We start from the raw sequence: 14255 nt of genomic DNA on the forward strand, positions 1-14255 counted from the left end.
CGTTATGATGCAGGAATAGGCAAATAACACTGAACATGTGTGCGACCTGCGCAACGGTTTGAACTTTCCGCTAGCTGAAGCCATGTTATTCGGTGGCGGCCATCTTTACTTAGTACAAGCGAAACGTCGTCACACTTAACTGTTATAAATAACACACAAATGCAGCTTATTAGGACTATATATAAACGCTAACGAAAACTAACTAAAGCTCATTACTATATGGACAGAATCATGTAAACAATACGGTTTTCACTTACGAGACATCGCTTAGAACTCGGCAGTAAAATAATATAAAGCACTCCTTTCAGAATAGCTGCAGACGATAGAGTGGCGTGGAGTGACGTCATACAAACAGCATCATAGCATGACCTATCCCAGGCGCGTCATAGCTAACCTGTACCGGGAGAGATCATGGACAGGGGATGTCCGTTATATGGATAACTAGTATAAACAATATTAAAAAACCCAAATGACTCTGTCACAATATATAAAGAGAAATGATAATCATAAAAGATGACATACAATCGATCATTATGTGAAATCGGAATCTTCCATGGCGGTTTTTATAGGGTAAAGGTACGCAGCGATGCTTGACATATAATACATAAGAGATACACAAGACAAACTTTTTACATTTGTCCTTTACTTGATCGGTCTACTCAATAGGTGTTAAGAGTCTTATACCGTATGTTTGATACACAGGTGTTATATCTGAATCCGTCTGTCGAGTGTCATGGCAGAGGAGCAAGCGGAGTAAGAACACAAAGATGTCCGAAGTTAGGGGTGAATATTAAGAGGTGACACGTACTTTTGGCTTTCACACTTTCACTTATTTTGTCTTTAACGCTGTACTTACTAGTAAGGGGAAAAGGTTTAACGTCGCACTTAATAATTTTTCAGTCATATGACAACGAAGGAATCCCTAGAATGCATGTGATGTGCCTCCTTGTTGCAGGATGGATTTCCACCGCTCTTTTATCTAGTGCTGCTTCACTGAGACGCCTTACCAAAGGCAAGTAAGCCACCAGGCGTGAGCCATTATACTGATACAGGTCAACCAGTCGTTGCACTATGCCTTTAACGTGGAACGCCAATCAAGGAAGTTACAGCTTCCTCTTTTAAGTTCTTAGGTGTGATCCGACCCAGAATTGACATTTTGTTTTTTTTTAATGAAATGTTAATCCATGTATTCGGTTTGCCTGAACGCAACACGTGGGTTGATAGTAGAGCGATGTGTGATTATGGTATAAGAATAAAAAAAAAACATTTTATGGTTTGTGGAGTTTCATGGTTTTACGGAGTTTTATGAGTTTATGGTGAAGTACCACATACTAAGTAAGTATAGCTGGTAGGCCTATATAAGTAGGTACCGCGTGTTTAAGACGTGATAGCAGAATAATAACTGATTTATCATAGAGGCTTACATGTGACACATACCTTGTGTAATGCCACATCAGGAAGTAAATTGGTTGGTAAACGCATAAAATAGTAGAACACGGAATGAAAATAATGCTACAATTAACGAGTGTCTGAAGAGAGATGTTGTCTTTCCCGCGCTTTGCGATTTCATTGGATACTGTAAAGTGGTATTAATGAGCCTCGTTTTGACGTACATATGGTCTCAGACCCCCATTAATTTTCCATAAGCGACAATGTTAACGTCTAGCGCTGTAGCGCCAATAAGCTTTGGTGCATACCTGGCCCAGCCTGTGAGAAACAAGCCATAAAAATCTTGACCGTCAAAATCTGGACCTTTCCATGCCGTCAGCTGGGAGGAGTGCCTAGCAACGCCAAGGGGACGTCACTCGCAGCCTCATCACTACCTTACACCTTGTGTCCTCTCGCCCAGAATTTCAAACTTTCATCAATAAAGCTCATACCTCCTCAAAGTTTAGACAGTTTCCAGCATTTTAACACCAAGCATGCACCTGTACACCAAACATGGCCGCCTGGGAGCAAAAAAAGACTTTATACCCTAAAATACACAGAACTACATTCCCGAAAAACGGAACATGTAATGGAGGTCTCCTGGTGGATGTACTTCCGTTCCCCTCGTGGATGTAGGCTGACGAGTACTGTTGGGTCTGTGTCCATATCGTTGGTTGCTTCCGCACAGGATTCGACGTGACAACAACAACACCATCACCAGCACCTAGCGAGGCATGCCTGAATTCCAGGTAGGTGTGCCCGTGTGTCATCACTAGTATACCCACACAAGCATGAAACTATATTGGAAACTGGATAAATTAAAGTAATTTGAATCTAACTAGCTTTGCTTACTAACATTCTCTGTTAGAATATAATCTTTGTCCTCAACTTTTCCAACCACCTCTGCAACCGATATTAAGAAATATTCTGAGAGAACTTAGAGAAAATGATTAGCACAGTTTTTCTTTAAGCTTGCATATTTAATGACACAGACAAATAATTTTTAACATCATTTAATTGTATGCATAACTTTCACTGCAAAAAGTACTTTGTGGTTGAAAAGGTTGCAGATTTACACAGTAGTTGTTAATTAGATTTCTCAGCACAGCTCCTGTTTAAGTCAACTACACTAATTCCTCGACCATTTTTTGCACATTAAAGGGCAACTTCCAGTGCAATTATACACATTTATGATCTGATTTTGGAGACAAATATACATTAGTTCGATTGGCCAATTTCAGGGCATCACAAAAAGTACAATTTTATCAGTCTACACAGAGTAATACCTTCAGAATATGCCTGAATAAACACCTTGCAAACATGCGAGAAGGTCAAGGAATTACAGTAGCAATAACAAGGCGATTTATTTCTTCATAGAATTGCGATCAACCAGCAGTGTCCACATAAATAGATGTTGCAATACCTGCAATAGGATTCTCTTGCACAACAGAATATAGTTGCAAAGTACTGTTGCATGTTGTTGTTCAGTTAGATGCACATTCAAATTGTTACCAACATAATTGCAGTTTATAGTGATGGAACAAACTTTTTTTTTATCGTTAAGTTTTTATTTCTGTAGACGACAGTATTTATATTTGATAATATAAAGCCAGATCAGTATTTCAGGAGACTGCTTTCTTGGGTCAGACGTGCAGTGCTGTACTCTTTACTTTGCTAGTTAAGCCAGTCTAATAATGATGTAAAATCTTGGTGAACAAATATTGGACCCCACTAGACACATTCCTCCTGGACATTCCCATGCCCCTGGACACTCAACTACCCCCTACCCTGGCCATTACCTCCCCCTGCCCTGGCCATTACCTCCCCCACCCCCCCCCCCCTCCCAGTCCTCAACACACAGACAATTCTGCAGTTACAGTTCATGCCTATATTGTATCATTATATGTATATGCCTATATTCTGCTTGTTTAGGATTGAGCAAAACTTCATGTTACGCTTGTGTTGTGTTCCCTATGGTGACCTAATCTCTAATCACAGTCCGATTAGACATCGTAACCACAGGACCACTGATTATTAAACAAACCCAAATTAAGGCGAGGCCTGCAAGCTTGCACTGATTTCAACAATGTACCTAATAAATCAGTATTAATAAGTCTTACGCATTTAGCATGACAAAATAATACACACTTATTCCTACATCTTAATTGTTAAAAATAAGACCATATTGGTATATAAAAATATACATTTAACTCATATGTGTAAACCCGCTTGATACGCATATGAACGTACAATAATTCTTTAATTTTATATATACTTGTAATACCTACCTGATACCACAATTTATTCATATGTTCCTATGAACACAGAATCATACAATAATTCTTTACATCAGTATATTAATGTAATACTTAATCCATACCGATATGTGCATGCACACTTATTTCATATGTGCATATGACGTAAAATCATACAATAATTCTTTACATCAATATATTTATGTAATACCTAACCCATACCGATATGTGCATGCACACTTATTTCATATGTGCATATGGACGTAAAATCATACAATAATTCTTGACATTAATATCTTTATGTAATACTTAATCCATACCGATATGTGCATGCACACTTATTTCATATGTGCATATGGACGTAAAATCATACAATAATTCTTTACATCAATATATTAATGTAATACTTAATCCATACCGATATGTGCATGCACACTTATTTTCATATGTGCATATGGACGTAAAATCATACAATAATTCTTTACATCAATATATTTATGTAACACCAAACCGATACCGATATGTGCATGCACACTTATTTCATATGTGCATATGGACGTAAAATCATACAATAATCCTTACATTAATATAAATATATAATATAATTGGTATTGACATGGACACACCCCTATAACAATTGCCCTTACATTGCCTTACAGTACAAACAGCTTCCGTCATTCAGTTGTGAAAACAATGGTCACATCGCTGAAGTGATTCAGCTATGCACCGGTCTTCTGCACTTAACTGATGGGTCATTGCAGGATAAATTCGTTACATAGTTACTCAGTGATAGGATACAGAAATATACGGTGTCAGTCACCTTCATAATTGGGCGAGGCATGAGGATTACTGACACCATATATTTCCGTATCCTATCCCTGAGTGTCCATGTATCTAATAATACTTATCTATTTTTATATAAGATAAATGCGCATATTTGTGGCGGTAATGAAATGCTGTTTTTCGAATTAGTCATATTAGATGGAATTTTAAATTTGACGGGGATACATTTTTTTTCTTTAGTTGCTGTGGAAGTTTGTTATTATGGGTTTGATAGTTGCGTGTAGCTTCCAAATCGCACAATTGTGACATTTTCTTGTCCAGAAAAGTTGGACCTACATGTATATGTCAGATTCATCGTCTAAAAGGCCTAGTCAGGGCTATCGGATGTTATGAATTGGAACTTTGAAGTCATCCCTTATTGACTCGAATTACTACGCCAGTATATATGCCTTTACATAACTAATATATGTCAGAGACCTCCATGGCTTAGTAGTTCGCTCGCTGTGAGTTCATGTCCACCTTATGCTGGCTCCCTCTTTGGTTCTACATGGGAAGGTCTGCCAGCACTTTGTGGATGGTTGTGGGTTTCCCCCGGCCTCCCTCCATAATGCTAGCCCGCCTTCGTATAAATTAAGTCTTTCTTGAATATTTCACAAAAGCAGTAATCAAATAAATACATAAACAATATGACATGGCTTATGTAGGATTTCCCAGTTTATATTATTATATATGTGTGACGTCGTAGCTCTCAGCTGTATCCTGGGTACTTTCCCAGTTTGTAAGCCAGACCTGATGGGCGATATTTGTGACGTCGTAGCTCTTCAGCTGTATCCTGGTACTTTCCCAGTTTGTAAGCCAGACCTGATGGGCGATATTTGTGACGTCGTAGCTCTCAGCTGTATCCTGGGTACTTTCCCAGTTTGTAAGCCAGACCTGATGGGCGATATGTGTGATGTCATAGCTCTCAGCTGTATCCTGGGTACTTTCCCAGTTTGTAAGCCAGACCTGATGGGCGATATGTGTGATGTCATAGCTCTCAGCTGTATCCTGGTACTTTCCCAGTTTGTAAGCCAGACCTGATGGGCGATATGTGTGATGTCATAGCTCTCAGCTGTATCCTGGGTACTTTCCCAGTTTGTAAGCCAGACCTGATGGGCGATATTTGTGACGTCGTAGCTCTCAGCTGTATCCTGGGTACTTTCCCAGTTTGTAAGCCAGACCCGATGGGCGATATGTGTGATGTCGTAGCTCTCAGCTGTATCCTGGGTACTTTCCCAGTTTGTAAGCCAGACCTGATGGGCGATATGTGTGACGTCGTAGCTCTCAGCTGTATCCTGGGTACTTTCCCAGTTTGTAAGCCAGACCTGATGGGCGATATGTGTGACGTCGTAGCTCTCAGCTGTATCCTGGGTACTTTCCCAGTTTATAAGCCAGACCTGATGGGTGATATGTGTGACGTCGTAGCTCTCAGCTGTATCCCGGGTACTTTCCCAGTTTGTAAGCCAGACCTGATGGGCGATATGTGTGGCGTCGTAGCTCTCAGCTGTATCCTGGGTACTTTCCCAGTTTATAAGCCAGACCCGATGGGCGATATGTGTGATGTCGTAGCTCTCAGCTGTATCCTGGGTACTTTCCCAGTTTGTAAGCCAGACCTGATGGGCGATATTTGTGACGTCGTAGCTCTCAGCTGTATCCTGGGTACTTTCCCAGTTTGTAAGCCAGACCTGATGGGCGATATTTGTGACGTCGTAGCTCTCAGCTGTATCCTGGGTACTTTCCCAGTTTGTAAGCCAGACCTGATGGGCGATATGTGTGATGTCATAGCTCTCAGCTGTATCCTGGGTACTTTCCCAGTTTGTAAGCCAGACCTGATGGGCGATATGTGTGATGTCATAGCTCTCAGCTGTATCCTGGGTACTTTCCCAGTTTGTAAGCCAGACCCGATGGGCGATATGTGTGATGTCGTAGCTCTCAGCTGTATCCTGGGTACTTTCCCAGTTTGTAAGCCAGACCTGATGGGCGATATGTGTGACGTCGTAGCTCTCAGCTGTATCCTGGGTACTTTCCCAGTTTGTAAGCCAGACCTGATGGGCGATATGTGTGACGTCGTAGCTCTCAGCTGTATCCTGGGTACTTTCCCAGTTTATAAGCCAGACCTGATGGGTGATATGTGTGACGTCGTAGCTCTCAGCTGTATCCCGGGTACTTTCCCAGTTTGTAAGCCAGACCTGATGGGCGATATGTGTGACGTCGTAGCTCTCAGCTGTATCCTGGGTACTTTCCCAGTTTATAAGCCAGACCCGATGGGCGATATGTGTGATGTCGTAGCTCTCAGCTGTATCCTGGGTACTTTCCCAGTTTGTAAGCCAGACCTGATGGGCGATATTTGTGACGTCGTAGCTCTCAGCTGTATCCTGGGTACTTTCCCAGTTTGTAAGCCAGACCTGATGGGCGATATTTGTGACGTCGTAGCTCTCAGCTGTATCCTGGGTACTTTCCCAGTTTGTAAGCCAGACCTGATGGGCGATATGTGTGATGTCATAGCTCTCAGCTGTATCCTGGGTACTTTCCCAGTTTGTAAGCCAGACCTGATGGGCGATATGTGTGATGTCATAGCTCTCAGCTGTATCCTGGGTACTTTCCCAGTTTGTAAGCCAGACCTGATGGGCGATATGTGTGATGTCGTAGCTCTCAGCTGTATCCTGGGTACTTTCCCAGTTTGTAAGCCAGACCTGATGGGCGATATTTGTGACGTCGTAGCTCTCAGCTGTATCCTGGGTACTTTCCCAGTTTGTAAGCCAGACCCGATGGGCGATATGTGTGATGTCGTAGCTCTCAGCTGTATCCTGGGTACTTTCCCAGTTTGTAAGCCAGACCTGATGGGCGATATGTGTGACGTCGTAGCTCTCAGCTGTATCCTGGGTACTTTCCCAGTTTATAAGCCAGACCTGATGGGTGATATGTGTGACGTCGTAGCTCTCAGCTGTATCCCGGGTACTTTCCCAGTTTGTAAGCCAGACCTGATGGGCGATATGTGTGACGTCGTAGCTCTCAGCTGTATCCCGGGCACTTTTCCAGTTTGTAAGCCAGACCCGATGGGCGATATGTGTGATGTCGTAGCTCTCAGCTGTATCCTGGGTACTTTCCCAGTTTATAAGCCAGACCCGATGGGCGATATGTGTGATGTCGTAGCTCTCAGCTGTATCCTGGGCACTTTTCCAGTTTGTAAGCCAGACCCGATGGGCGATATGTGTGATGTCGTAGCTCTCAGCTGTATCCTGGGCACTTTTCCAGTTTATAAGCCAGACCTGATGGGCGATATGTGTGACGTCGTATCTCTCAGCTGTATCCTGGGCACTTTCCCAGTTTGTAAGCCAGACCTGATGGGCGATATTTGTGACGTCGTAGCTCTCAGCTGTATCCTGGGTACTTTCCCAGTTTGTAAGCCAGACCCGATGGGCGATATGTGTGACGTCGTAGCTCTCAGCTGTATCCTGGGTACTTTCCCAGTTTGTAAGCCAGACCCGATGGGCGATATGTGTGATGTCGTAGCTCTCAGCTGTATCCTGGGCACTTTTCCAGTTTATAAGCCAGACCTGATGGGCGATATGTGTGACGTCGTATCTCTCAGCTGTATCCTGGGTACTTTCCCAGTTTGTAAGCCAGACCTGATGGGCGATATGTGTGACGTCGTAGCTCTCAGCTGTATCCTGGGTACTTTCCCAGTTTGTAAGCCAGACCTGATGGGCGATATGTGTGACGTCTTAGCTCTCAGCTGTATCTGGGTACTACTCAGCTGTATCCTGGGTACTTTCCCAGTTTGTAAGCCAGACCTGATGGGCGATATTTGTGACGTCGTAGCTCTCAGCTGTATCCTGGGTACTTTCCCAGTTTGTAAGCCAGACCCGATGGGCGATATGTGTGACTGTCGTAGCTCTCAGCTGTATCCTGGGCACTTTCCAGTTTATAAGCCAGACCTGATGGGCGATATGTGTGACGTCGTATCTCTCAGCTGTATCCTGGGTACTTTCCCAGTTTGTAAGCCAGACCTGATGGGCGATATGTGTGACGTCGTAGCTCTCAGCTGTATCCTGGGTACTTTCCCAGTTTGTAAGCCAGACCTGATGGGCGATATGTGTGACGTCGTAGCTCTCAGCTGTATCCTGGGTACTTTCCCAGTTTATAAGGCAGACCTGATGGGCGGATATGTGTGACGTCGTAGCTCTCAGCTGTATCCTGGGTACTTTCATAGTTATAAGCCAGACCCGATGGGCGATATGTGTGATGTCGTAGCTCTCAGCTGTATCCTGGGTACTTTCCCAGTTTATAAGCCAGACCCGATGGGCGATATGTGTGACGTTGTAGCTCAGCTGTATCCTGGGTACTTTCATAGTTATAAGCCAGACCCGATGGGCGATATGTGTGATGTCGTAGCTCTCAGCTGTATCCTGGGTACTTTCCCAGTTTGTAAGCCAGAACTGATGGGCGATATGTGTGACGTCGTAGCTCTCAGCTGTATCCTGGGTACTTTCCCAGTTTGTAAGCCAGACCTGATGGGCGATATGTGTGACGTCGTAGCTCTCAACTGTATCCTGGGTACTTTCCCACTTTATAAGACAGACCTGATGGGCGATATGTGTGACGTCTTAGCTCTCAGCTGTATCCTGGGTACTTTCATAGTTATAAGCCAGACCCGATGGGCGATATGTGTGATGTCGTAGCTCTCAGCTGTATCCTGGGTACTTTCCCAGTTTATAAGCCAGACCTGATGGGTGATATGTGTGACGTCGTAGCTCTCAGCTGTATCCCGGGTACTTTCCCAGTTTGTAAGCCAGACCTGATGGGCGATATGTGTGACGTCGTAGCTCTCAGCTGTATCCTGGGCACTTTTCTTTGTAAGCCAGACCCGATGGGCGATATGTGTGATGTCGTAGCTCTCAGCTGTATCCTGGGTACTTTCCCAGTTTATAAGCCAGACCCGATGGGCGATATGTGTGATGTCGTAGCTCTCAGCTGTATCCTGGGCACTTTTCCAGTTTGTAAGCCAGACCCGATGGGCGATATGTGTGATGTCGTAGCTCTCAGCTGTATCCTGGGCACTTTTCCAGTTTATAAGCCAGACCTGATGGGCGATATGTGTGACGTCGTATCTCTCAGCTGTATCCTGGGTACTTTCCCAGTTTGTAAGCCAGACCTGATGGGCGATATTTGTGACGTCGTAGCTCTCAGCTGTATCCTGGGTACTTTCCCAGTTTGTAAGCCAGACCCGATGGGCGATATGTGTGATGTCGTAGCTCTCAGCTGTATCCTGGGCACTTTTCCAGTTTATAAGCCAGACCTGATGGGCGATATGTGTGACGTCGTATCTCTCAGCTGTATCCTGGGTACTTTCCCAGTTTGTAAGCCAGACCTGATGGGCGATATGTGTGACGTCGTAGCTCTCAGCTGTATCCTGGGCACTTTCCAGTTTATAAGCCAGACCTGATGGGCGATATGTGTGACGTCGTATCTCTCAGCTGTATCCTGGGTACTTTTCCCAGTTTGTAAGCCAGACCTGATGGGCGATATGTGTGACGTCGTAGCTCTCAGCTGTATCCTGGGTACTTTCCCAGTTTGTAAGCCAGACCTGATGGGTGATATGTGTAATGTCGTATCTCTCAGCTGTATCCTGGGTACTTTCCCAGTTTGTAAGCCAGACCTGATGGGCGATATGTGTGACGTCTTAGCTCTCAGCTGTATCCTGGGTACTACTCAGCTGTATCCTGGGTACTTTCCCCAGTTTGTAAGCCAGACCTGATGGGCGATATTTGTGACGTCGTAGCTCTCAGCTGTATCCTGGGTACTTTCCCAGTTTGTAAGCCAGACCCGATGGGCGATATGTGTGATGTCGTAGCTCTCAGCTGTATCCTGGGCACTTTTCCAGTTTATAAGCCAGACCTGATGGGCGATATGTGTGACGTCGTATCTCTCAGCTGTATCCTGGGTACTTTCCCAGTTTGTAAGCCAGACCTGATGGGCGATATGTGTGACGTCGTAGCTCTCAGCTGTATCCTGGGTACTTTCCCAGTTTGTAAGCCAGACCTGATGGGCGATATGTGTGACGTCTTAGCTCTCAGCTGTATTCTGGGTACTACTCAGCTGTATCCTGGGTACTTTCCCAGTTTGTAAGCCAGACCTGATGGGCGATATTTGTGACGTCGTAGCTCTCAGCTGTATCCTGGGTACTTTCCCAGTTTGTAAGCCAGACCCGATGGGCGATATGTGTGATGTCGTAGCTCTCAGCTGTATCCTGGGCACTTTTCCAGTTTATAAGCCAGACCTGATGGGCGATATGTGTGACGTCGTATCTCTCAGCTGTATCCTGGGTACTTTCCCAGTTTGTAAGCCAGACCTGATGGGGCGATATGTGTGACGTCGTAGCTCTCAGCTGTATCCTGGGTACTTTCCCAGTTTGTAAGCCAGACCTGATGGGCGATATGTGTGACGTCGTAGCTCTCAGCTGTATCCTGGGTACTTTCCCAGTTTATAAGGCAGACCTGATGGGCGGATATGTGTGACGTCGTAGCTCTCAGCTGTATCCTGGGTACTTTCATAGTTATAAGCCAGACCCGATGGGCGATATGTGTGATGTCGTAGCTCTCAGCTGTATCCTGGGTACTTTCCCAGTTTATAAGCCAGACCCGATGGGCGATATGTGTGACGTTGTAGCTCAGCTGTATCCTGGGTACTTTCATAGTTATAAGCCAGACCCGATGGGCGATATGTGTGATGTCGTAGCTCTCAGCTGTATCCTGGGTACTTTCCCAGTTTGTAAGCCAGAACTGATGGGCGATATGTGTGACGTCGTAGCTCTCAGCTGTATCCTGGGTACTTTCCCAGTTTGTAAGCCAGACCTGATGGGCGATATGTGTGACGTCGTAGCTCTCAACTGTATCCTGGGTACTTTCCCACTTTATAAGACAGACCTGATGGGCGATATGTGTGACGTCTTAGCTCTCAGCTGTATCCTGGGTACTTTCATAGTTATAAGCCAGACCCGATGGGCGATATGTGTGATGTCGTAGCTCTCAGCTGTATCCTGGGTACTTTCCCAGTTTATAAGCCAGACCTGATGGGTGATATGTGTGACGTCGTAGCTCTCAGCTGTATCCCGGGTACTTTCCCAGTTTGTAAGCCAGACCTGATGGGCGATATGTGTGACGTCGTAGCTCTCAGCTGTATCCCTGGGCACTTTTCCAGTTTGTAAGCCAGACCCGATGGGCGATATGTGTGATGTCGTAGCTCTCAGCTGTATCCTGGGTACTTTCCCAGTTTATAAGCCAGACCCGATGGGCGATATGTGTGATGTCGTAGCTCTCAGCTGTATCCTGGGCACTTTTCCAGTTTGTAAGCCAGACCCGATGGGCGATATGTGTGATGTCGTAGCTCTCAGCTGTATCCTGGGCACTTTTCCAGTTTATAAGCCAGACCTGATGGGCGATATGTGTGACGTCGTATCTCTCAGCTGTATCCTGGGTACTTTCCCAGTTTGTAGCCAGACCTGATGGGCGATATTTGTGACGTCGTAGCTCTCAGCTGTATCCTGGGTACTTTCCCAGTTTGTAAGCCAGACCCGATGGGCGATATGTGTGATGTCGTAGCTCTCAGCTGTATCCTGGGCACTTTTCCAGTTTATAAGCCAGACCTGATGGGCGATATGTGTGACGTCGTATCTCTCAGCTGTATCCTGGGTACTTTCCCAGTTTGTAAGCCAGACCTGATGGGCGATATGTGTGACGTCGTAGCTCTCAGCTGTATCCTGGGCACTTTTCCAGTTTATAAGCCAGACCTGATGGGCGATATGTGTGACGTCGTATCTCTCAGCTGTATCCTGGGTACTTTCCCAGTTTGTAAGCCAGACCTGATGGGCGATATGTGTGACGTCGTAGCTCTCAGCTGTATCCTGGGTACTTTCCCAGTTTGTAAGCCAGACCTGATGGGTGATATGTGTAATGTCGTATCTCTCAGCTGTATCCTGGGTACTTTCCCAGTTTGTAAGCCAGACCTGATGGGCGATATGTGTGACGTCTTAGCTCTCAGCTGTATCCTGGGTACTACTCAGCTGTATCCTGGGTACTTTCCCAGTTTGTAAGCCAGACCTGATGGGCGATATTTGTGACGTCGTAGCTCTCAGCTGTATCCTGGGTACTTTCCCAGTTTGTAAGCCAGACCCGATGGGCGATATGTGTGATGTCGTAGCTCTCAGCTGTATCCTGGGCACTTTTCCAGTTATAAGCCAGACCTGATGGGCGATATGTGTGACGTCGTATCTCTCAGCTGTATCCTGGGTACTTTCCCAGTTTGTAAGCCAGACCTGATGGGCGATATGTGTGACGTCGTAGCTCTCAGCTGTATCCTGGGTACTTCTCCCAGTTTGTAAGCCAGACCTGATGGGCGATATGTGTGACGTCGTAGCTCTCAGCTGTATCCTGGGTACTTTCCCAGTTTGTAAGCCAGACCTGATGGGCGATATGTGCGACGTCGTAGCTCTCAGCTGTATCCTGGGCACTTTTCCAGTTTATAAGCCAGACCTGATGGGCGATATGTGTGACGTCGTAGCTCTCAGCTGTATCCTGGGTACTTTCCCAGTTTATAAGGCAGACCTGATGGGCGGATATGTGTGACGTCGTAGCTCTCAGCTGTATCCTGGGTACTTTCCCAGTTTGTAAGCCAGACCCGATGGGCGATATGTGTGATGTCGTAGCTCTCAGCTGTATCCTGGGTACTTTCCCAGTTTATAAGACAGACCTGATGGGTGATATGTGTGACGTCTTAGCTCTCAGCTATATCCTGGGTACTTTCCCAGTTTGTAAGCCAGACCTGATGGGCGATATGTGTGACATCGTAGCTCTCAGCTGTATCCTGGGTACTTTCCCAGTTTGTAAGCCAGACCTGATGGGCGATATTTGTGACGTCGTAGCTCTCAGGTACTTTCCCAGTTTGTAAGCCAGACCTGATGGGCGATATTTGTGACGTTCGTAGCTCTCAGCTTGTATCCTGGGTACTTTCCCAGTTTAGTAAGCCAGACCTGATGGGTCGATATTTGTGACGTCTGTAGCTCTCAGCTGTATCCTGGGTACTTTCCCAGTTTGTAAGCCAGACCTGATGGGCGATATTTGTGACGTTGTAGCTCTCAGCTGTATCCTGGGTACTTTCCCAGTTTGTAAGCCAGAACCTGATGGGGCGATATGTGTGACGTCGTAGCTCTCAGCTGTATCCTGGGTACTTTCCCAGTTTGTAAGCCAGACCTGAGGGCGATATGTGTGATGTCGTAGCTCTCAGCTGTATCCTGGGCACTTTTCCAGTTTTTAAGCCAGAGACCTGATGGGCGATATTGTCGGTGACGTCGTAGCTCTCAGCTGTATCCTGGGTACTTTCCAGTTTGTAAGCCAGACCTGATGGGCGGATATGTGTGACGTCTTAGCTCTCAGCTGTATCCTGGTACTTTCCCAGTTTTGTAAGCCAGACCTGATGGGCGATATGTGTGACGTCGTATCTCTCAGCCTGTATCCTGGGTACTTCCAGTTTGTAAGCCAGACCTGAATGGGCGATATGTGTGACGTCGTAGCTCTCAGCTGTATCCTGGGTACTTTCCCAGTTTGTAAGCCAGACCTGATGGGCGATATGTGTGACGTCGTAGCTCTCAGCTGTATCCTGGGTACTTTCCCAGTTTATAAGGCAGACCTGATGGGCGGATATGTGTGACGTCGTAAGCTCTCAGCTGTATCCTGGGTACTTTCATAGTTATAA

The 14255-nt window shown here is 45.6% G+C and overlaps 1 protein-coding gene across 1 annotated transcript in view; it reads left to right on the forward strand.

Annotated features, from left to right (window-relative positions):
* The first annotated feature begins 2075 nt into the window (after positions 1–2075).
* The window catches only part of LOC135464175 (galactoside 2-alpha-L-fucosyltransferase Sec1-like), a 29877-nt gene continuing 17697 nt past the window's right edge, over positions 2076–14255 (forward strand). Inside the window, exon 1 of the mRNA XM_064741674.1 lies at positions 2076–2177. The gene's annotated coding sequence lies outside the window, so the exon portion shown is untranslated. The remainder of the gene's footprint in view (positions 2178–14255) is intronic.

Source organism: Liolophura sinensis, chromosome 3, assembly GCF_032854445.1.
Source record: "Liolophura sinensis isolate JHLJ2023 chromosome 3, CUHK_Ljap_v2, whole genome shotgun sequence".
NCBI classification, from domain to species: Eukaryota; Metazoa; Mollusca; class Polyplacophora; order Chitonida; family Chitonidae; genus Liolophura; species Liolophura sinensis.